Source organism: Phalangium opilio, unplaced genomic scaffold (genome assembly GCF_054372755.1).
Source record: "Phalangium opilio isolate 3A_F unplaced genomic scaffold, DU_Popi_V2 ptg000025l_1, whole genome shotgun sequence".
Classification (NCBI taxonomy): Eukaryota; Metazoa; Arthropoda; class Arachnida; order Opiliones; family Phalangiidae; genus Phalangium; species Phalangium opilio.
The window spans coordinates 3194414-3218631 of record NW_028324156.1 but is presented as its reverse complement, the minus strand read 5'-3'; the positions used below and the strand labels follow the sequence as shown (position 1 = coordinate 3218631).

The following is a 24218-nucleotide window of genomic DNA, read 5'->3' as shown; positions in this document are numbered from 1 at the left end:
TAAGCACAACCAGCATCTCATTGGTTCTTGAAAACTCACGTCAGAGCGTCTACGCGAATGATGAAAAATACAGTCATATTTTCCGACTGAGGAGAGACGAAATAGCCCGGCCTCCTTTTACGTCCCTCCTTGTATTTTGAAAGGGGGACTGGGACTTTGGCGCACGAATACTTAGGCATCTTATACCTTCTCTCTAATAAACTAGATATCACTTCTTGATGGGGATATGGGCGTGTACTCTAGAATACTAAACTCACGATGCTTGGTGATACGAAACAAGCCCCTCCTACATCTCCAAGTACCATCGCAAAGCCTCTAGAATTCCCTGTTTCTTTTCTATGATTTCCTGGTCGAAATGGTTGAATTTTACAGCAGTCATCGTTCATAAAAGCTTTGGTACTTACATAAATATATATTTAATCTGTAGAGAATCTAATTTATTCAGTTACAACATTTTGACATAGCCCCCATCCCCATCCCCCCGTGCATAAATTTAAGATCGACTGTATAACATGACTAGAAAAGGGTAAAAACAACGATTTATAAACTTTTTCTATTCAGCTGATCTTATCTTTTTAACTTCATCCATCTCTCTACAAACTCCGGTAAAATGCGACGAATCTTCATGCCGGTTTTTTAAGCCAGGTAAATCCAAGGACGAAACCGATCACTTACTCCCTTTTTAACGTACTCTTGTTTGAGAGGGACGAGTTTTTATGCTAAAAACAACGTTCTTCCCTCACCAACTTATCCCATTTTTCGATACACGTGCCATAGCAAGATATTTTGCGCGGGAAAAAGGTTCAGCTCCAGGAGTTGCTGAGGATAGGTATCTAACGGAGCGAGTCACCCAAGCGTACAGGGTGTTATCGCTGACCAGTCGAGATACTTAACTCTTTAAACCGGCTGACAATAGACCATTTCTATGTAACTAAGAGGGAAAGACATGAGGGTAAAACTTTGCCTTCCATCTCGATCTTTTTCGCCTGCGCTGTAGTCTCTTTGTACCATGAGAGTGCGCAGAGAAGGCATTGTATCAACCCCCTTGTATGTCCCGATACAAAGGGTTACCTACCCTTTTTTAGCGTCGAAACGGTCTATTTATATATTTACAGGCGCTAAAAGACGCCTTACCAAAACTATCTACTTAGTAAATGAGTAAGTAGGCGCTACAACACGAATTAAGATGGGATCAGTTCAATTCTGTTCCGTATATTGCAACACAAATTATAATGTTTCATGTCTTGAAGGGTTACGAACACAGTCCGGTGACCAACTACTTTGGTTCATTTGGTTTCATTTCGCTACTAGCTCTTTTAGGCCTAAATCCCCTAAGTTGAAATTATACCCGCATAACACCACCAAGGTTTAAGTCGCACAATATCTAGGGGTGGTTGCCAGATATTAAAGTTTTAACTTATCTACCCTGTATATGGGAGTCTAGGGAAGGGAGACGGTGGATTTTCTCGTTGGATTTTTCCTGGTAAGAAGGAGACCCCGATTTTCCACGTGATCTCGTGGCACGTGGAAAAGTGATCGGCACGAGGAAGCTGCTGTAACTTGTCGTCGGCTGCACGAGTACGCGAAGGAGAAAAGCGTGGATTATAATAGCTCGTAAGGGGATCTCAAAGTCGCTTCGATTGTTACTACACTCGAGTTACGATGGCACGAAGACCTACTAGTTCTCTAACCAAGGGGTCAAACACTCTTTAAGGCTCGTTCAGACTAGATTAAAATCTTACGTTCACGCACGTCGGTGAAATGCGCTTTGTTCACTTAATTAGACCACGTGTCAACAAACGACTATACGCAAATGATTCACTGCCGGGTTTAGTTTGAAAACTAGTTTTCAATGAGTGTCGAGATGGCACAAGCTCGTTAGCGCCTTTTCTTTAGCCATAGCCCACTCGACCACGCCTTGACTGACGCGTGATCGAGTGAGCTACTACGCTTTAGCAGACGATATATGAAAAGTTTTAGAGGATTATTGGCGCGGTATTTTTCATTAATTTTGGATGTTTGGCTATTTTGATATTCAAAAGTCTAGGCATATACGAAAGTTTTTGTTTTAAGTCGTTTGCTCTGGCGTCTGAACAGGGAAATGAACGTACGTACAACGCAAACGACGGGAATGTAAAACTTTAGTCTGAATGGGCCTTGAAACTCGGGTGTTGAAAACATTTTAAGCTTAATCCAATGTTAAAGGCAGCGCGAAGTGGCTTACCCCTAACGTCTCTCGCTAGTCTTGACGCAGACCTGTTGTCTCTATAAACAATTGTTTTCTTCAAACTAGCCAAACGATTTCATAGATTTAAATAACTTTAATTTAAAGGAATAGTTCAGGATACATAACAATATACCTTAAAAGAACGGCTAGCTTTTTCTAAATATAAAAAGGTAAAGTATTTAAGTAAACAAATTACCTCTTATTTAAAGAAATGAGCATTTATTTGGTCTTAAAAATAGACATGTTTAGAGGTTTCTGCTAGCCAGAACTCGCACGGAATATGGGTTCAACTAATTAACTAAATACTAATTATTTTGTAATAAGAGATGATTTATTTTTTTCCCTTTTATATTTAGATAAGGCAGTTCTTTTTAAGGTATAATGTATAGTACCGTGTTCTTTTCCTTTAATTTACTTTGTAGTTTAATCTTTTCTTTACTTTCCGTTTAAATATACCTGTAGAGGAAATTAATTTAAAAGATGGACTTAACAACCGTCTTAAATTACGCCGCCATCCTCGTGGTTCAGAAAACTCGAGATTGTAAACAATTTATTTTTTACTTTTTTGCTTTTTGAAGTATTTGTTTTTTTATTATTATTACCGAAGAATAGAACGTTAAGTCATTATACAGGACAAAAACCGTATATGAATAATTCAAATGAAGGTTATTTTTGCGTAAGTCGATTTTTAGAGGAAAGGTTTCAATATTATACCACATATAAATCGGCGCATTATGTAAAGCTTTGTAACTATTACGCGCATCACGCTATATACGTTAGGGTTCGAAAACAATATTACTGGACGCGTTAAGATTCAAGGTCAAATTTTAATCACGGCCCGAAAGATTCTACAACGCACGAGGTTAAAGTAGCTGGTTTGAGTCGATTTTTTTTTGTCGAAAATGATCGAATATTTTATTATTAAATGGATTTTATCGATTTTTTTTTCCGTTTTTCAGTTTATCGAAATCGTTTTTACCTTTAACCTAATCTAACGGTGCAAAGTACTAATATTCTTCAAAAACCTAAACTTTCTTGAGGAATAAAATTAATTTAACCAAATGTCAAAATGAGTTAACGTTTCTGAAGATAGCTGGTTAAATATCTGTTAGTTCGATGAGAGTGTATTACATAAATAACAATTTTAAGCGATTATTACTCTCAATGAAACTGATCGACCGATTGTAGCCCGATTAGAACCGATTATCAACCGATATAAACCGATTCTAACCCGATATCGACCGATTATAACCGCTTATCAACCGATATAAACCGATTATAACCGCTTATCAACCGATATAAACCGATTCTAACCCGATATCGACCGATTATAACCGCTTATCAACCGATATAAACCGATTCTAACCCGATATTGACCGATTATAACCGCTTATCAACCGATATAAACCGATTCTAACCCGATATTGACCGATTATAACCGCTTATCAACCGATATAAACCGATTCTAACCAGATATTGACCAATTATAATCGTTTATCAACCGATATAAACCGATTCTAACACGAAATCAACAGATTATAACCTGAAATAGACCATTTCTAACCGATTATCAACCGATATAGACCATTTCTAACCGATCAACAACCGATATTTCTAACCGATCAACAACCGAGTTTTTCTGATTCTAACTAATCATCAACCGATTTTACCGATTATCAACTGATAAACCAATAAATTAACCTACAACCTATTAAAAGGTAAAAATCGGTAAATCAAGCTCGAACCCGATTAATCGGTTAAAATACCAAATCGGTCACAGATACCGATATAATATCGGTTAAGGCCCATCACTAACATTAATAAAATGAATCGATCCGCACGTTATCATCTCCGCACATTTTCCCATTTCCGCATTTAGAAAATTAATTTCCAATCATTCAAGCCTAACCAATTATGAACGCAACAGGTACACACGTCTCTCCTCCTATAAATATCTATAAACACATAATCGATAATCGACTACTTAATATACATCTTCTTAAGTCACCTTGGGTTTGTGAAAGGGGTTTATTGTAACACGTGTATCGGATGTCCCCATGAGTAATAAGAGGTAACATCCTATATTAAAAGTTCAAAACTTATTTATACTTTCATCGGCACGTGTTGAAGCAGACACAGGTACACAGGATGCGTCTCCAGCCGAGTTAGGCCCCGGAAGTCAGCCTAAAAGGGCTCTCTCTCTCTCTTTGTTCCTAACTGATGCTGCTAACACGTCATATTATAATGCTGGGTAGAGAGTCGCCCTCGCCAATAAAATTAGAATAACAATTAAAACAGCAATATGTAAACAACTCCTCGTGTGGAGAAATTCGTGTAAACAACATTACTAAGCGGGGTCATTGATGTCTGTAGATTTAATGAAATCTTATCTTAGCCCGCGAGAAATACGATTCATTTTAAAGGGACTCTAAAGAAGGTTGCGGTGGGTGTATCTCTTCTTAGTCACAAACAAGCACGTGACTAAGAAGAGATACAAAGACTCCGTTATATGGAGTAGCTATACCCATTTCTTGTTCTAGCGAGAAAATAAACGAACGCAGTTTCATTAAACCACGCCTCTCCTTGGTCACGTGGTGCCTCCGAGGGGCTGATCACTCAATGTAATCGGGTGTACGTCATAGGCACCACGTGACTACGAAGAGATACAAAGACTCCGTTATTTGGAGTAGTTAGGACTGGACACCTATTTCTTGTTTTAGCGAGAAAATAAACGAACGCAGTTTCTTTGAACCACGCCTCTCCATAATGACGTAGTGCCTCCGAGGGGCTGGTCACGCAATGTAATCGGGTGTACGTCATAGGCACCACGTGACTACGAAGAGATACAAAGACTCCGTTATATGGAGTAGGACTAGACACCTATTTCTTGTTTTAGCGAGAAAATAAATGAACGCAGTTTCTTTGAACCACGCCTCTCCATAATGACGTGGTGCCTCCGAGGGGCTGGTCACTCAATGTAATTGGTGTACACCGCTGTATCTTTGACTATACTAAATTAATTACGCGTAGTTTAAAGCCCTACCCTTGACAGTGCTAAAATGATTACTTTTAATTTGTAATCGATGTACAGGAACATTGACAGTGATTAGCCCCTTGGGGGTGCCTCTGACGTATATTTCAAATAATTTTTACTCACTCGTCTCTGCATGCCGTCTTTAGCGTCCCTTTAAAACTTACCTCGTAAAAAAGTTACTTATAAGATATTTATTTTCTATTTGATTAAGTTTAAATTTGAAAGATTATAAATAATGTTCATAGGTATAGGGTAAAAGTAGACGAATTGGTATTAATGCAAATTGGATTATTAAAGTTTGTCGCTTAAATTGCTACAGTGTAAAATCCTTCATAAATAACAACTAAGTATCCAACTTAAATATAAATCTAATATTTTAATAAGGGAATTACCATTTTGGTATTGGGAAGAAAAAATAACCTTAAGGAAAATTCAATTTCTTGGTTTTGTTCCAAATATTCTTATAAAGAGATTTAGAGAAAAATGTTTTAACTCGGTATCGTTTGATCTAACGATGGGCTATTAGTTTGACTTGGTCTGAAGAAGATGTTGATGCTGAAGATGTAACATTTTTTTTGTTCGTCTCTTTAAAGGGTGTGTTAAGGTGATATTTTTTTCATTAATAATTTTAGTACTTTTACAAAGTAGGGCGTCAAGGGGCTATTTATTCACTAATGATAATTTTCGTTAATTTGTGATTTTAATAGGGATTGGGATTTAAGGGTCGCGTCTGGGTAGGGTTACGGGCTTACGGCTAATCATTTTAACAAGTAACTTACGATACATTACAAAGGATGTGGCTCTAATCTGGCCGGGACCATCTTGTTAAGATATTATACATACGTTCATAAGATATGTTCCTTTCATAAGTTTGTCACTGGTTACAAACTGGAGCTTGTCACGAAGTGAGTGAGGTAGGTCATAGATTCGAGCTAAAGCGACGCCTGGTTTTAGCGCTGTCAAAGGCTTAGTAATGCAGACTAAATGGGAAGATGGAAATCCTGCAAAACTAATTAACCGAGTGTAGTACTTTAATTCTCGCTTGTCGTTCTACTAGAACTAGCTCGAGCTGTAAGTCTCTAACATTACGAACTTGTATAGGAAGTGTCATACTTATGGAAGGAACATATCACTTATAAACTTATATATGGAGCAAAAATTTCAAGGAAGAAATCTTGAACAAAAAAAATAAATAGTAAGGAGAAAAAAAACGATAATTAAACGAACGTGAGTCTGGATAAGGAAGGATTCCGTTGTCATGGAAACCATATTTTTATCGAAGCCTTTCACTCCTCCATCTCCTCAGGAGCTCAAAGACTTAAACTGTTTACGGTATTTAGAATTCTCGGAAAGAGCCTCATACATTAAAGACTAACATCTCCTCTTGTTCCTCTTTCTCTCTCTCCCTGTCTCTCTTTCGTTGAGAAAAATTAATATCCTATTAAAATTCAACATAATTACGAACTAGTTTGAAGTTGCAAAGTAAGAAAATGAAACGGAATAGTTAATAATAAGTATGTTTACCTATAGAAGAAATAATTTCGTTTCTTTTTTGAAGTCAGATTAAACCAAATACTTAGGAAACTTTAAAGGGAGTAGTGTGCATGGAATAAAGGGGGGGGGAGATAGAGAAATTTCCTCCCCTTACCCGTTTCTTAACATTAACTGCGCATGCGCTTCAGGGTTGCCACTCCAGTAATTTGTTATTAGAGCATCTCCTGCATCATTCAGGTTTGGAACTGAATGATCAACCACTGAATCGAACACAGAATTCTACAAGATTTTCAATCTGTTGTTGTACATAGCATTTTGAATTGCACGAGTCACAAATGACTGGCAACACTTGTGCGTACGATATCGATAAGGAAAGTAATTTAAGCTAAGCCTAATTAAAACAGAGTGGTACTGAGAGGGGAGGAGCTACGTGAACGTGACGTCAATATTGGTATAGACTAAATTGTATGGCCTGAGCTGACGACTTCCAATTTGGCCGCCAAAACCGAAGTAAGATATAGGAGGGTGTGACGTCACGAGAAAGTTCATAGTAGCAGACTAAACACGTATTCGAACACTTTGATGACCTCCCGTGACCTTTAATATCTCAAAGTTAATTTTTAAAATCGAAAATAAAAAGAAAAAAAATTGAGGTTTAAATACTCTTCATAAAATATTTTATGACCGTTTGAATTTGAAACAAGAAAATAAAGAAAACCGTTACTTGGTAAACAATACATCGGAATAATTTCAAAATCGATAGTCGCAAAAAATTCATGAACTTCTCGATCAATTAAATATCGATCTTTTACTCTTTCTCAAAGTTCTAAGTAGACTAAGTTCTAAATCGTAAACAACGTGATTAAACTTGATAAATAAATGTCCGTTCACGCGCTGTTTTAGAGTCCTGCTTTTATGATCAATATGACCTCAAACATTACGTAGTCATCCGCCTAATGTCCAGTTTAATGGCTAATACAAATTGAACAAACAACTTTTAACTATAATTTTAATCTACAATCGTTTTACCTACGTAGATTCACTAGCAGTAGTTTGTGTGTATGTGAAGAATGCAGTCAGGAATGCATACAGCCACTAGGAATCATTGTGCTACATCCATTTTCACTCAACGTACCTAGGCGGATTTTGTGGCAAGAGCTAGACCTATCATTATGGTTGACGAATTTTACCTAGTGCGAATAATATATCTCGATGCCCGTTGAAGCTTGCAATACGTGTCTACCAACCAATGAAATTACAGTTAGCCCGGCCCACTATATAAAAATTAACGTGGAGGATTTGGTGGCGCAATGACTCCAATTATCTGTATGCATTCTTATATTGGTTTACAGAGTTTTGCCAAAACACGTAGATCTAATATTACGTAAACGGAATGCTTCTTGTCTTACAACAAAAAGAAAACGAAGTACTACACAAACAACTGCATATCGCGTTCATTATACCATGAAAGATTTGTGCAAGATAATAATAACACTTATGGGTCAAAAAAGGAGTGTCACCCCCCTCTCTTTCTCTCCCTCCTTATGGAAAGGTAAATGTTTGCTTTTAAAGCCAAAGTGTAGTACAACTTGATCTTTAAAAACTTTGTAGTTACTATACTTTTACTTTTAACGGCATAATCTTTTTTTTTAGCAAACCCCCATTTTTATTCGTAATCCGTCGTACAGTAGTTGAACAAAATGGGGTATGACGAAATACGTCAGTGGAGTGTGGTGCTCACGCGCAGTGCACTTGTTTACATCAAAACTGCATAGCCTTAAGCCAAGAGGGAAAATTCCCTCGAAGCGACCGACGTGGCCTGGGTTAGAAAATTTAAGGGGATGTTGCTCCAATATTCGCTACCTACCAATTAGGCAAGTTTTCCCAGATTTCGCCGCTTACATTTGCACAGTTTAAGAAATTTATACGAAAATGTCTAGCATTATAGAGGTTCTGGTTCTGCAATTGCACATTTGTACCTAAGCCTAATTTAAAAGACTGTGCGATTCTTTTTGGCGCCAAAACTTGAGAGATACTACGTTTTTAGCCCCAAACATTTTGGTAATAGAGAGATTTCAGTTGGCCGAGTGCTAAGCCTTATTTGAAAGTAAAATTTGAAAAGCGCGTGCAATTCTTTTTGGCGCAAAAAAAAACTTGAGAGATACTACGTTTTTGGCGCCAAATACTTTGGTAATTAGAGAGATTTCAGTTGACACACCTTCCATAGTCTTAAAACTGTTCTGGCTTCCATATTGATGGATTTCAGCTCACCTTCTGCGTTGAACCCACCAATATGGCTGTGTAAAATATCTCAATAATCTCCATTACCTTTTGTCTATTCTCGAAATTGAAATAGGGTCAATAGACCAATGAAATGAAAATTCAATTAAGCAGACGACGCTGCATAAATGATGACATAAGAGAAATAAATGTACAAAATTATTTTTCAAGTTACGTCCTTGGAAATCTTCGAAAACAGTCGTGTTTGTGGGAAAAAAAGGGCATTAACCTTCCCTTTACGGATCAATGCGCACATTGCACGAACGCGTGGGTCTCCCTGCACTGAACCCCCGTTACTGCACTGCACGGGCTGCACCCACGCTAACAAACGGAAACCGTTATTACGAAGTTGGTGCAGTGGAAAGTGGGGGTCGGACATTACCACATGGGATTTCGAAATTAGCTTTTTTTTCTTCAGTTTCCTTTTTAAATTGGGGTGGTTTATTTTTACAGACGAAGCAGTACCAAGTAAATTACTCTGCTTTCGTCTGTAACTAATGATTTCGTAAGAGGGAGATACGGAATTTCGTGATATGACGCCATTAATGTCCAATCCTACGATAAAATAAATCAGGTGGTGGGATTATATTGCCTTGATAGAGAGTCTAGTGCCGTGCAGTCGCCATTATTGTGAAACCTAAGAAACACTATGCATAAAAATAGGATGGATATAATAATAAGAGAATGTCACAAGAGGGTATAATCGACTTTGTCTGAGGTTGGATTATGTTAAAGACACGAAATAAATACAGCATGTTTCTGAAAGGTCTATCACAAACGACTTCCAGTCGAAAAATGTAACTTCTATCTCCATTTTGATCTCAAGTGGTCACCGATAAACAAGTAATGATCACTAGAGCTAGTGTTTTACGGATGCCCTTAAATTTATTTAAGAAACTGAACGAGAATGATTGAATGCTAATTTAGTTAAGGGGTAATCCGTAAAACACAGTCCAAACGGTGGCCCATAGGGCCAAAATGTCATAGAAACTACATTTTCGACTCGCAATCGCCCCAAATTTCTGACTGACTTTTCAGGAACACCCTGTATACCAATAGCTTCATATATGGAGGTGCAACATTTTCCATCGAAAATAAATTTTAAATTTTAAATCTTGAATTAGAGTGCATCCTAAAAAAATCCAAAATACTATAAATTTTAAGCTACAACCAAGAAGTTATATCTGGTTTACTAGGGAGAAGATATAAATTCGCCAGATTTCCAGCAGCTTTATCTCCAGTCCAAACGTAGGTCCGGAGTTAATCCCCGCCGCCTCTAAATGACAACCAGCATCTCATTGGTTCTTGAAAACTCACGTCAGCGCGACGACGCGAGTGACGAAAATTACAGTCATATTTTCCGACTGAGGAGAGGCGAAATAGCCCGGCGCCTCCTTTTACGTCCCCCCTTGTATTTTGAAAGGGGGACTGGGACTATGGCGCGCGAATACAAAGGCATCTTATACCTTCTCTCTGAGATACTGATATAACTTCTTGCTATAACTTAAAGCAAAGGGCGGCTCCGTTGGTGCCCCATAAAGATGACTTTTCTACTACACAGTGGCTAAGCTTGGTAAAGGCTAGCTAAGCCAAAGGCAGGAACCAATGGAACCTCGTGCATTAGGTCTGATTGGTTCCTGCCTTTGGCAAGGTAAAATTCGTGTTCAGAAGGTTAGCCAGCATGCTAGGGGTGGCGATGGAGCCGCCTGTTACTTTAATTTAAATATGTAATGTACAATTCCAAGAATAATCTCCCGGCTATCTACTTATATATCTCAAAAAAAAAAAAACAGTATTAGAGTTTAAGAAATTGGGTATATGGCGGCAACCTGACAGATTATTTATATAACCATAAGTTCATAAGGTATGTTCACCATAAGTTTGTCACTGATTACAAACTGGAGCTTGTCATGAAGTGACAACGTAGGTCATAGATTCAAGGTAATAGAGTAGTGTCGGTAGAGAGGGGAGTAGACGGTGTATCCCTCCCTCTAGGCGCGCTTTTGTAAGGGGGGATGACACTGAGCTAAGAGATAGAAGGGTGTGACGTTTGCATACGTAGAACTGACATTACTCTATTAAAGCGACGACGCCTGCAAGGCGCTGTCAAAGGCTTAGTAATGCAGACTAAATAGGAAGATGGAAGTCCTGCAAAACTAACCGCTTGTCGTTCTGCTCGAGCTGTAAGTCTCTAGCATTACCAAGTATGGGTAATGTCAAACTTATGGATGGAACATATCTTATAAACTTATGTTTATAGTATGTTAAGTTTAGATTATGTTAGGTAAGGCTTGTTCAATCGGAGGTCAGATTGCTGATAGCCAAGTAAAGTGTAGCGTCCTCGATGTTTCGCAAAATTTAAATTTCTCAAATAATTATATATGCTAATCCTTATTTTCTCGATTCAAACCCTTTCATCATACCCAATTATCCATTCATATAATCTGATCTTTAGCTATAATAATTCAATTCCAGTATATAGTACACTGAAACATTTTGGGTGTGATCTAGGCGTCCAAACAAACAAGTAAGACAAGAACCCCTAAAAGGTTTACAAAAATATGACTAAAAGCTTTTAGCAATTGCTGGAAACGGTGATATTCTGATACACGAATCCACTAAAGGTTTCTTTAAAAAGGAGTGAGTAAAAAAAAAAACCTAAACGCGAATTTTATTAAATATTTCTATGAAAAAGTTTTTAATCTTCATACATGAGGATGAGGATGATATTGGAAAAGAGTGAGAGACGGAGCAAATAGGTGGAAGAGCGAGATGGTGGAAGAGGAGACGGGAGAGGAAATCTTTCGGAGATGAAAACATTTCCTAGAATTCAGTCTGCACTATTTAGCGCATGCTCATAAAAGTCAGTCTTTCTCTCAAAGTCCCGCAGCATCTTCCACCATCCCAAACTTCATCCCCTAGCTCGATCTTTGTCCCGAATTTTCGGATTATTCCAAACCCATCTTTAGCAGAGTGCAGCCCCGAGCTTCATCCCCAAAGAAAAAATTTTGCAGAAAATATCGACAATTCTTGGAAACTGAACTGGAATTAAAATACTTTAGTCTTTTAATTCATGACGTTTTTTTTTAAATGGCTGCGAGAAATTTACCACCATGGAGTAGAATTATAGGAGATTTAGTTGCAATGTAATGCACTTTAAGGATAGTTTCATTCCAACTCCATTATAATTACTCTGTGGTAAAATTTAATGGAAAACTTTATTAAATTATTTTTCTTTTTTAATCTATGAGTTTAAACCCATCTATTACGATATTTCTTTCATTTTTTATAAATTAATATTCAGAGCTTCACAATTATAATATTTTAGTTTCCAAGAATTTTGCATAAATTTTTAATTATGAGTCTGCGCCATAAATTAAACGGGTGTGTGTACTGTTCCTTGGATCAAAATGAGTGTACGGAAAGTTCATGTAAAAGAACACGGGGGTCACTAAAAACATTAAGTTACGGAGATATGATATGGGCTACCCTAACATTGATTGTCCCCTTAAACAAAAGAAAATAATCAAACATGTGTAGTAAGACGTATCAGCTTCCAATCATCTTCAATCTAATAAAGCATTATTGAACCTTTATCTAGCAGAAGTGTAAGTACTATCAAGAAGCGATATCTAGTTTACTAGGGAGAAGGTTTAATAAAATCGCCATATTTCCAGCATCTTTATCTCCAGTCCAAACGTAGGTCCGGAGTTAATGCACGCCTTTAAATTACAACCAGCATCTCATTCGTTCTTGAAAACTCACGTCAGTGCGACGCAAATGACGAAAATTACGTATTTTCGACTGAGGAGAGGCGAAATAGCCCGACGGCCTCCTTTTACATCCCCCCTTGTATTTTGAAAAGGGGACTGGGACTTTGGCGCGCGAATACAAAGGTCATCTTAAACCTTCTCCCTAATAAACTAGATATCACTTATTGGTACTACTAAAATCAGAAACACTTAAATAGCTCTGGTTTTCGAAAGAGTTCAGAACAGGGCGTTAACTAAACGTTAAAACTACATAGTTTAATTGGAAACTGCATGAGCAGGTAATAGATACCACAACCAGCCAATCCCCAGTGATTTTTTTACAGAATTGCAAATGATTTCAAGTAAGCACAGTGGGAAAGAAAAGAACGATTACTCAACATTTAAAGTAATAAGTTTCCTTCACGCTGTAAGACAATTTTTCTAATTAGCAATGCGTTAAGGATATAATAAAGAACTTGGCGGGATGTTACCGACAGTCATCACCATATTGTCATAGCCCTAAAAAGTATTAGGTATGGGGAATAGTTAATTTTGGTCGCGTGGGCCCTCCCATAGCGCGCCTTTTCTTGCTCCACGTGATACGTGCGCCCGAGGAAAAATAGAGAAAGAAGTTCAAAACTATCTTCGACATCATCATAAGAATTACAAAACACCCCATTTGCCAGTGACTATATTATAATCAGTCAAACTGTCCTCCCCTCATCTAAATATGGCGCAATTTTCCATCCTTTTCTATTTATGGTAACGTACAATTACGAAAACGTTTTGCGTTGACGATATCAATGTTTAAATATCAATAAACTTGGATGAACTAAGAAAAAACGTACAGGATATAAAGTACTTTGACATTGCCAAGTCTATATATAAAATTCTAAGCCTAAATCTCGCGCCTGCATTTACAATAGACCCAAATCTCGCGCCTGCATTTACAATAGACCCAAATCTCGCGCCTGCATTTACAATAGACCCAAATCTCGCGCCTGCATTTACAATAGACCCAAATCTCGCGCCTGCATTTACAATAGACCCAAATCTCGCGCCTGCATTTACAATAGACCTAAATCTCGCGCCTGCATTTACAATAGATCTAAATCTCGCGCCTACATTTGCAATAGACCCAAATCTCGCGCCTACATTTGCAATAGACCCAAATCTCGCGCCTACCTTTTCAATAGACCTAAATCTCGTTCCTACACTTTTTCACTAAGCGTAAAAAATCTCGCGCCTACCTTTCAAATATATTACGGTGAACTGCTTTATAATAAATTATTTAGGCTTAAGTCATTATCTTTAAAAATATTGATCTTTTTTGCACACGCAAGAATACACTCGAGTTAAATCAACACCTAAGCCTACTTTCAACAAACAGAAAAGAGCAAAGGTATTTTCGTATTAAGTCATTACAGTAACACTGGGTCATTCTATTTACGTGAAACGCAGTCTTTCAATTTTTTTTTCTGAATGGGGAAAAACAAGAATGACCGAGCTTGCCCCAAAGACGACAGTGCAAACACAACGCGTCATTACGATTGGTCAAGCTACGGTCAAGGATATTTTGACACGCTGACCCATAGGTTTCTTATACCCCCTCCCCCCTCTTGGTTCACGCAACTTACATTGACGGCGTGTACTGGAATAACGTTTGAGTTCATATAAATAAGTACATACCAGCAGAAGGGGATAATAGGAGAAGGATGACACTCTGTATCCTCTTAATGCTTTAGTTATGTAACGTCATTCTTCAGAGGCTCACCCTTTTAGTTTGCTTACCCGCTCATCAAACTACAAATGGGCATCGCACCGTAAGGTGAATTCTATAGTTGTTTGGCACTAAATCGCCAGCAATCATCCCACAAACCTCGTCTTGACGTGGGACAAAAATGCACAAGCGCGTCTTGCCAAATATTTAAACGCTTGAGGGAACTATTTATCGTGTATGTGATTCGGTTTAGTAACCTTGCTCTAAATGTTCCGATGTTGGGAAGAGTGACGTTACACTTACCCCGCTTTGTGGTACACTTCTCTCGATAGAAGTATTATATACTTCTGATACCAGGTAATCGTTAATTCATAACGATCTAATTTGACACTGAAAACTAAGGTAAAGTGAACGCTTAACGAAGTAAGGTGCATTCGGTGACTTAGGGTCAAGTGAAACGGTACAGATTTATGCGACAGTTGTTTTCAAAATTTTGTCCCCAAAATCGATAAAAAACGAAAGAGTCACGGAAACTCAGTGGTGGAAAACATGACTTAAGTCGTTAAAAAGGGATAGAAATAAAGGGGGGGGGTAAGCTTTAGTAACAAATGAAAACAAGAGGACTTACTGCTTTGGTCAAGAGCTTGGCAAACCGTTGGTCAGTTTCCTCGGCCCGGCTTAGCGTTTACACGGTACAGTCCAGTAATTTGTTATGAAAGTGCAAAACAACGCCACCATTCACTTTTTACCATCGTAAATAAATAATGAAAAAAAAAAAGAAACGTTTATTTAGTTTTCAAATTAACCGAGTTCGCCTGGCCAATCTGATAAACATAGTTTTCAAAACCTATGTTAATATATTAACGATTAGCTATAAAAAAGAAGAAAAAAACTAGGCCTAACCTAAGATTAATCTGAGGCCTAACTTTTTAAAATAGAAAAAAATTATGCCTAACTTTTCAAAATAGAAAATAATTATGCCTAACTTTTTAAAATAGAAAAAAATTATGCCTAACTTTTTAAAATAGAAAAAACTATGCCTAACTTTTTAAAATAGAAAAAAACTATGCCTAACTTTTTAAAATAGAAAAAAACTATGCCTAACTTTTTAAAATAAAAAAAACTATGCCTAACTTTTTGAAATAAAAAACAATTATGCCCAACTTTTTAAAATAGAAAAAAACTATGCCTAACTTTTTAAAATAAAAAACAATTATGCCCAACTTTTTAAATTAGAAAACAATTATGCCTAACTTTTTAAAATAGAAAAAAACTATGCCTAACTTTTTAAAATAATAAAAAATACTAGGCTGGGCCTAACTTTATAAAATAATAAAAAATACTAGGCTGGGCCTAACTTTATAAAATAATAAAAAATACTAGGCTGGGCCTAACTTTATAAAATAATAAAAAATACTAGGCTAGGCCTAACTTTCTAAAATAATAAAAAAATACTAGGCTAGGCCTAACTTTATAAAATAATAAAAAAATACTAGGCTAGGCCTAACTTTATAAAATAATAAAAAAATACTAGGCTAGGCCTAACTTTATAAAATAATAAAAAAATACTAGGCTAGGCCTAACTTTATAAAATAATTAAAAAAAACTAGGCTAGGCCTAACTTTTTAAAATTAAAAAATAATAAAAAACCAGGCCCAACTTTTTAAAATATAAAAAAGGCTGAACTTTTTAAAATAGAAAAAAAAAAACATGCCTAACGTTTTAAAAAAGAAAAACTAGGCCTGACTAATCTTATAAAATTAATCTCAATAATTCGGTTTGGTGATTAAAGGGTGTGGAATGTCAACGCTATCTCGAAAGGCCAACAGTGCACTCATCGAAAACGTGATCGACTCGTGTTAGCTTCCAGACATCCAATCATTATAGGATAACACTCAGATTAAAATAATAAATCCACCAATATCAGGCTGTATTTTTACACCTAAAGATAAAGTTTATCGCGAGCTATTATTACGTAAACTAATTGAGCCTCGCGTACTTTCAAAGCAATTCTACGCGTTTCCCTCTATTATCAGATAAAAATGATTATCTATACATTTATTACAATTTGCAACTACGTGCACTATTTAAATAATTAAACAATGTAATAGTTATCTTAATTTATATAATGATACTTTCTTACAAATAGGTCTAATCATAGAGGATATAAAGTAGAGGAGTAGACACTTTAGCCTTTAAGGGAATATCTCGCCTAATTTTAACTATTCATTTCCGGTTTTTCCCCCATTGGGTGATTGATTACCTTCTGTAAAAGGCATTATTATTGGTTGAAAAATGTCGTCTGCTTTATTGTATATATACTCTATGGAGGCGTAGAATGATATATAGACAAAGGTAACCAACCACGTGACGTGTCTACCAAGAAACAGAAAGCCCCCGGAAGTAGTAGTTCCAAAAATTTAACGAGAACTGAATACAACAACTGTCCACTCCTCTATTATATATTCTCTATGATAGGATTCGACGAATTTAAGTTGAACTTTCAAAGTCTACGCGCATATGTGCGGGAAAGTCACGTGTTGCCAGTCGTGCAATTCTACCTCTATCTACAACAACAGACCAGGGATAGATTTAATTTTAGAAGTAGGAATGGAGAACAGAGTAATCTGGACTTGCGGCAAAGTCCCGGACCCCCTTCCACGTGACGGAGGGGTATGAAAGAAGATGCGGGACATAGCGACAGAGGTAAATAGGAATTACGTATTTTTCGCCGTCCCCGTTAGCAACGTCATCAAAACGTAGTTTAAGTGAGCCAATAAGATAATTAAAACTTTTCGTTACGTGTTGGAGGGAGGGGCTCTATACTGAGCTATGAGTCGGCCAGAAGCAAATACTAACCGTTCTCCATTCCTACTTCTAAAATTAAATATATCCCTTAACAGACTGAAAAGTTTGTAGAATTCAGTTGGATTCAGTACTGAATCATTCATTTCCAAACCATACGATGCTCTAATAACAAATTATTGGCAACCCTGAAGCGCATGCGCAGTTAAGGTAAGAAACGTGGGAGGACAATCTCTTTAGCCTCTTTAAAACATAAACACTGTCTATTAAATAATTGGTGCTAGTTTCGTTGACAAACAAAACCGTCAACCAACCAATGCCGTTTGGTCTTTTGTATCGTAAAAGACGTAACTTTCATGACGTGTTTTACCGTCGCGACAAACAACCTTATTTATATTAGATAGATAATTTATTTTTTAGATTTATATTAATACGGGTCACAGAGACGATTGTATTTCTGTCTAACTTATAAGGAATAACTGGCATTATTATGGATTAAATTGTTATTGTCCATCGTAAGACTTACGTAAAAATTGTGGAATAACAACTTTGAGGTTTTATATCGATGTAACAAACAGCTGCGTTTATACTTATACTTTTTATATATATAAATAAACTAAAAGCAAAAGCGTTCACAATCAATAAAAGATTTACTAAAACGAGGGGAAGGATATTTACCACTTTAGTCTATGCTAGCTAATAATCTATATCATTGCACGTTACACCTTGAACGCGCGTGCCTAGGAACTCGCGTGGCTACCAACCAATGAAATCTAGTTATAAATAGAAAGATGCCATCAGAATTATTAATAGGCGTGACGTGTAGCAAGTTCTCAAGCCCGGTATAACCACAAAGGGTCACAATGATTCCTGGTAGCTATATGCATTCCTGACTTTGACAACAAGATCGATTCTTAATATAGGTATATTATATTCCCCACTCGTTTACTCCTGCACGCAAACGTTGGGGCGGCTGTCGAAATTAAAAATTTACAGAAAAGTTTGTATTTCAAAACTAGTTTCAACAAAAACAATAATACACGTTTCAGAGTTTAATTACGTATTTCATTATAATAGGAAAATATTTACTCTGGCTTTGCAGAAATACGCGACGTGCACGAAAAGTTTCACGGAAATGATATAAAGAGTTATAATTAAAATTAGGGTTAGGTAACTGATTAAATAATTTTAATTTTACATAAGTCCAATTCGTAACTTGTTTAGGGCAAAATTCCATAGAAGTATAGAACTATTTCGACTCAAAGTTGATTTCCCATAGAACCATCCCACTCATGTCCTATAACTACCCTCCATTTTTTTACCAGAAGGGGATAATAGAAGAAGTGTGACACTCTGTATCCTCTTAATACTTTTGTTATGTAATTTTCATGATTCTTCCCAGGCAAATCGCACCCCTTTTTGTTTGCTCTCCCACTCATCAAACTTCCGATGAGCATAAATCGCACCGTGCTATTGTGAATTCTAAAACTGTTTGGTATTTACAAAATCCTCAGCAATCAATCAACTCACAAAACTTGATTGTCTTGACGTTGGACAAAAATCCTTGCACAAACGCATGCGCCTTGATAAATAATTAAGCGTTATCTAATAGAGTAATGATGAGGGAACTATTTATGTGGCGTATGTGATTCGGTTTAGTATAACCTTGCTATAATAAATGTTGGGAAGAATCATGTTACAATTCCCCCGTTTTGTGGTAGTACACTTCTCTCGAAACGACGTATTATATACTTCTGGTATTAATTAACTTAGTGATAAGAATTTTTAGAAATTTAGAAAATAATCTTAATTTTCAGAATTATGTAAAAAAATCGTTCGACTTTAGGAAAACCAGCTCGTAACAAGGGTTGATGTACCCCTTCCAATTTTCCAAGTCAATTTTTTTCCCGATACCAATAACTTGCAAATTATATTTCTAACAAAGAACAAAGAATAAAGATAGACGAAAGGTTCTAGTACGCACTTCCCGACGGGGGTCTAAAGAGAGCGGTAGAAACATAAGGTAAGATTTAGTAGGCAATGGTAATTTGGCGGATACATTCGCTTCTTTACTAAAACGTCATCGGAGGAAAAAAATAAAAGGGAAGACGATGAATTTGCAATGACGGGAAATGATTCACTTTTCGGTTTTTGCGTTTATTAAGGCCCATTCAGACGCTCTCCGATTTTATTTTACGTTCACGTCGGTCCGAGGGGGTGGACACTTGAGAACTCAGGTGTACAATATGTCTTGAACTCAATGTACTGTCAAAGCTGAACTCTGAGTTCCGAAGGCTTCGTGCTCAATGCACTGTCAAAGCTTAACTCTTTTGAACTCAGGTGTACACAGAGATCCAGAGCGTCTACCCCCTCGCGTCGGTCGGTGAAGTGGGCTTTGCTAGCTTAATTAGACACTTGTCAACAACTACGTAAAAGATTTGTGCACGGGTTTAGTTTGACAATAAGCTTTCATTTTCGTCAGGCAGTGAGTGTCCAAATGGCACTACCACATCGTTAGCGCCTTTTCTTTAGTCATAGCTCACTCGATCATGCCTTACTGACGCGTGATCGAGTGAGCTGCTACGTTTTAGTAGACGATAAATGAAAAGTTTCAGTTAGGATTCGTGGCGCTGTATTTGTAAAAATTTTCGATGTTCGTGGCGCTGTATTTGTAAAAATTTTCGATGTTCGTGGCGCTGTATTTGTAAAAATTTTCGATGTTCGTGGCGCTGTATTTGTAAAAATTTTCGATGTTCGTGGCGCTGTATTTGTAAAAATTTTCGATGTTCATCTATTTTAGTGTTCATCAATGATGCCTTACTGACACGTGATCGAGTGTGCTACTACGCTTTAGAAGACGACATATGAAAATTTTTAGTTAGGATTCTTGGCGCTGTATTTGTAAAAATTTCGGATGTTCGGTTATTTTAGTACTCAAAAGTCTTGGTTCAAAAATCACTTGATATACGTGACGCGACTCGTTTTAAGTCGTCTGCTCTGGCGTCTTAACAGGGAAATGAACGTACCGATGCGACCGACTGGGATGTAAGATTTTACTCTACAGTCTGAAAGGGCCTTAATACCCAAGACTATAAGCTCGAATGACGTCCGTAGATCGAAACAAATTAATCACTTCAGATCTAATCGGGTTAGTTTCATTTTTTTTCTTTTTTTTTGAAATAGAAAGAGGCCGACGACATATTATCAAGCAATTGGATTAGATTTAAAATATCTTTAAACGACTTACATAAAAGGATGAAAAAAAAGGTAAAATAGGTATCTATGGCAGAATTTTCAATAACGGGATTTTGGAAAATAAAGAAAGAAATAAGAGATCAATTAACTATTTTTATATTATTATTTTCTTGTTTAAAAGGGCCCCGATATTATACTAGCATAAAGAACTGTTCTAATTCAATTATATTCGATAACTCTCTATTTTAATGACACCGACATCATAAAGAAATTATTACTTAGAATTAAGTGTGCAACGTTGTATTTATTATTATTACCATCATATACCCTATGAATTTTGTCCACTTTTCCGAGTAAATTAAAGTCACCAAAAAGTAACCTAATAGACCAATGTTCCAACAAATACTTGCAGAGAAACCAACACACAGCGGCTAGGCCGCCATCTTAGGTAATATTTCCCTCGTGCAACGCCTGAGTTAACTACATGCGGAGAGAGACTAGCCCAAGAAGGTGACCTCTCCGCCACTTTGGTGTTTGTGATTCTCTTCAGGAATTAATGGAATGGTCTATTGAAGTTACCTAAGTTTAAAATATTAACTTATTGTATCCCTTCCAACAATTGAATTTGTTACACGTGCAATTTCAGCCGCTATAGCTACAACAACAGACTGATAAGATTGTATAATTCTGTGTTCGATTCAGTTCCATGAAGAAGATCCTCTAATAACAAATTACTGGCAACGGGGGGATTAAATTTCTTTAGCCTCCCTTTAGTGCACACTATCTATTAAGTAATAATAACAACTATTACTTGACAATTTTAAATTTTTCTTCCTTGCCTTAAGAATCAACGATAAAGTTCCATCAAGAAGTGATATCTAATTTATCAGGGAGAAGGTATGAGATGCCTAAGTATACGCGCGCCATAGTCTCAGTCCCCCTTTCAAAATACAAGGGGGACGAAAAAGGAGGCCGGGCTATTTCGCCTCTCCTCAGTCAGAAAATACTAGAGATGGGCCGATACCGATACCATATCGGTATCGGTACCGATATTTGGCTTTAACCGATATATCGGTATCGGTTAAAAATGAACCGATATTTCTACCCGATATTTTTTGAAGAAAATAAATACTTATGTTGAGAGTAGATGGTGCCATAAGACCTAAACTCTGAGACAGCACAGTTTTTCATCTATTTTTGGATAACGTAACTAGTGCGTAACTAGTGTCTAAAATGGGTTTTATAGTTTCAAGTACCGAAATTGGATCGAGAATCATCTATAGAGATGGGCCGATACCGATACCATATCGGTATCGGTTTAATATCGGTTTAATCGAAGGATCGGGTAAAATATCGGTATCGGTACGTATCGGTTTCCCAAGTATCGGATCATATCGGTATCGGTTTAAACTGGTATCGGCCCATCTCTAGAAAATACGTCAATTTTCGTCATTCGCGTTGCGCTGACGTGAGTTTTCAAGAACCAATGAGATTCTGGTTGTAATTTAGAGGCGGCGGGGATTAACTCCGGACTTACTATACGTTTGGACTTGAGATAAAGCTAGAAATGTGGCAAATTTATACCTTCTCCCTAATAAACTAGATAGCAGTTCTTGGTTCTACCAGACTCAAAAATATTTACGCAGGCCTCGTGCCAACCTTTTGCGTAACACGCCTAGCTATTAATATTACCCTTTCTGGCAAACGACAACAAATAAAAGTTCAAAATATGAATTTCGTATTAAGAAAGTTTTCAAATCAGAGGAAACCATTTGAGGGGGGGGGAACAAATTCAAATTGCGCTGGATTATCGGATCCCGTCTCTCTTTTGACTCAAAGCCAAAACCAAGTATTTTCTGTCAAGTTTAGTCCTTTTTATGTACAGGGTGTTTCTGAAAGGTTTGTTCATAAAGGGGGATTTCGAGTCGAAAATGTAATTTCAATTACATTTTTTAACCCCAAGGGACACCGTTTTCAAGTTAAGATTGCCAGAGTATTTTATGGATGATCCCTTAAATTTAATTAAGAAACTCATTTAGACAATGATTAATTAATAATTTAATTAAGGGGTTATCACTAAAATACTCCGAACTTAACTTGAAAACAGTGGCCCGGACTGCGTAATGTCACAAAACAATTTCTAATCAAAATCGCCCAAAGAACATACCCTTATTTGTTAAGAAACTTTTAAGAACATTCATCTATTTATATAAAAACATTTCTCGGTTGATACGAATGGACGTTAATCCTTAAGTGGTATTTTACAAATGATCTCTCTTAAATTTAATCAATAAACTGATTTAGACAATGATTAATTAATAATTTTAATTAAGGGGTTATCCGTAAAATACTCCAAACATAACTCGAAAACAGTGTCCATTGGGGTCAAAATGTCATATAACATTTCGTTGTCCAAAGAACACCCTGTATTGCCTAATACTTTAAGACAACATACACATGCGGTGATACAAAAACAATAGCAACCTTAACAATTGTTATTACGTCGTTTTTGCACTTAAAGTTCAGTTTTGGGTAAGAGCCTAGTGCAGTTCACCTTAATACTCCTGTTTACGACTTTAGGGTTCAAAAAGGGCCACGCGGCTTTAGCCTCCCCCGCTACAAAAAAAAAAAAGAAAAAGAAAGTTGTTTGTTAGTACGGTCGAAAGCTAAATTTGTTTATATCCTCGTTCAGCAAAACTTTGCATTAAATAAAAGCCTAAGGCGGATCAATACCCAACGTTAAATCTGGTAATCGTTAAAATAGTTCACGCAAAATGATCCAAGAATTGAAGAATCGCGTTCCCGATATTGCACAGGTTCATGCAGTCACGTATTCTCTGTGCACGAGGGAGAAATGCATTTTTATTGCGCCTTGTTGATTAAGTATTAAGTTGGAGGTTCACTCTCTTTTCCAGTGGCAATATCGAGCAACGGGAATATAGATGGCAATGCCACGCACTCAAATGATAGAAAAACGACTACTGCGCAGGCGCCAAAAAGCGAGAGATGTGTCATTAGAGAGGGGGTGTAGACTGACTGACTGTGCATCCCTCCCTTTAGGCGCGCTCTTGTAAGAGGGGATACTGTACGCGCCTAGTATCGGGATGACACTGAGCTAAGAGATAGATGGGTATGACGTTTGCATACGTAGTACTGACACTACTCTATTAAGGCCGAGTTTTATCCCGTGTCTTTCCCTCTTAGATACATCAGGGATAGATTTTATTTTAGAAGTGTGAATGGAGAAGGGTTAGTATTTACTTCAGTCCGACTCATAGCCCAATATAGAGCCCCTCCCTCCAACACGTAACGAATAGTTTCAATTATCTTATTGGCTCACTTAAATTACGTTTTGATGACGTTGCTGACGGGGACGGCGAAAAATACGTAGTTCCATTTTACCTCTGTCGCTATGACTCGCCTCTTCTTTCATTCCCCTCTCGTCCCGTGGAAGGGGGGTCCGGGACTTTGACGCTCGCCCAGATTACTCTGTTCTCCATTCCTACTTCTATAATTAAATCTATCCCTAGATAAATCAAAATGTTCTATTCAAACCTTGAGAAGGTATAGCGAATAAGCGTGGTAACAACACAACAACCCCTCCTTTAACAATCTATCAACCTTGGCGATATTATTCACCGGGAATTGTGAGACTGAAAACAGCTTCGCGTGCCAAACCTTTCTTTTACTATTTTTTTTTATTTTATTATT

At 37.0% G+C, this 24218-nt stretch overlaps 1 protein-coding gene across 2 annotated transcripts in view; it reads right to left on the bottom strand.

Moving 5' to 3' along the window:
• The window catches only part of LOC149691780 (uncharacterized), a 135872-nt gene that overhangs the window by 56473 nt on the left and 55181 nt on the right, over positions 1 to 24218 (bottom strand). The window contains exon 4 of one of the 2 annotated variants that reach the window (XR_016383473.1): positions 15136 to 15248. The exons of the other annotated variant lie outside the window; for it this stretch is intronic. The gene's annotated coding sequence lies outside the window, so the exon portion shown is untranslated. The remainder of the gene's footprint in view (positions 1 to 15135; positions 15249 to 24218) is intronic. 2 annotated transcript variants of the gene reach the window in all.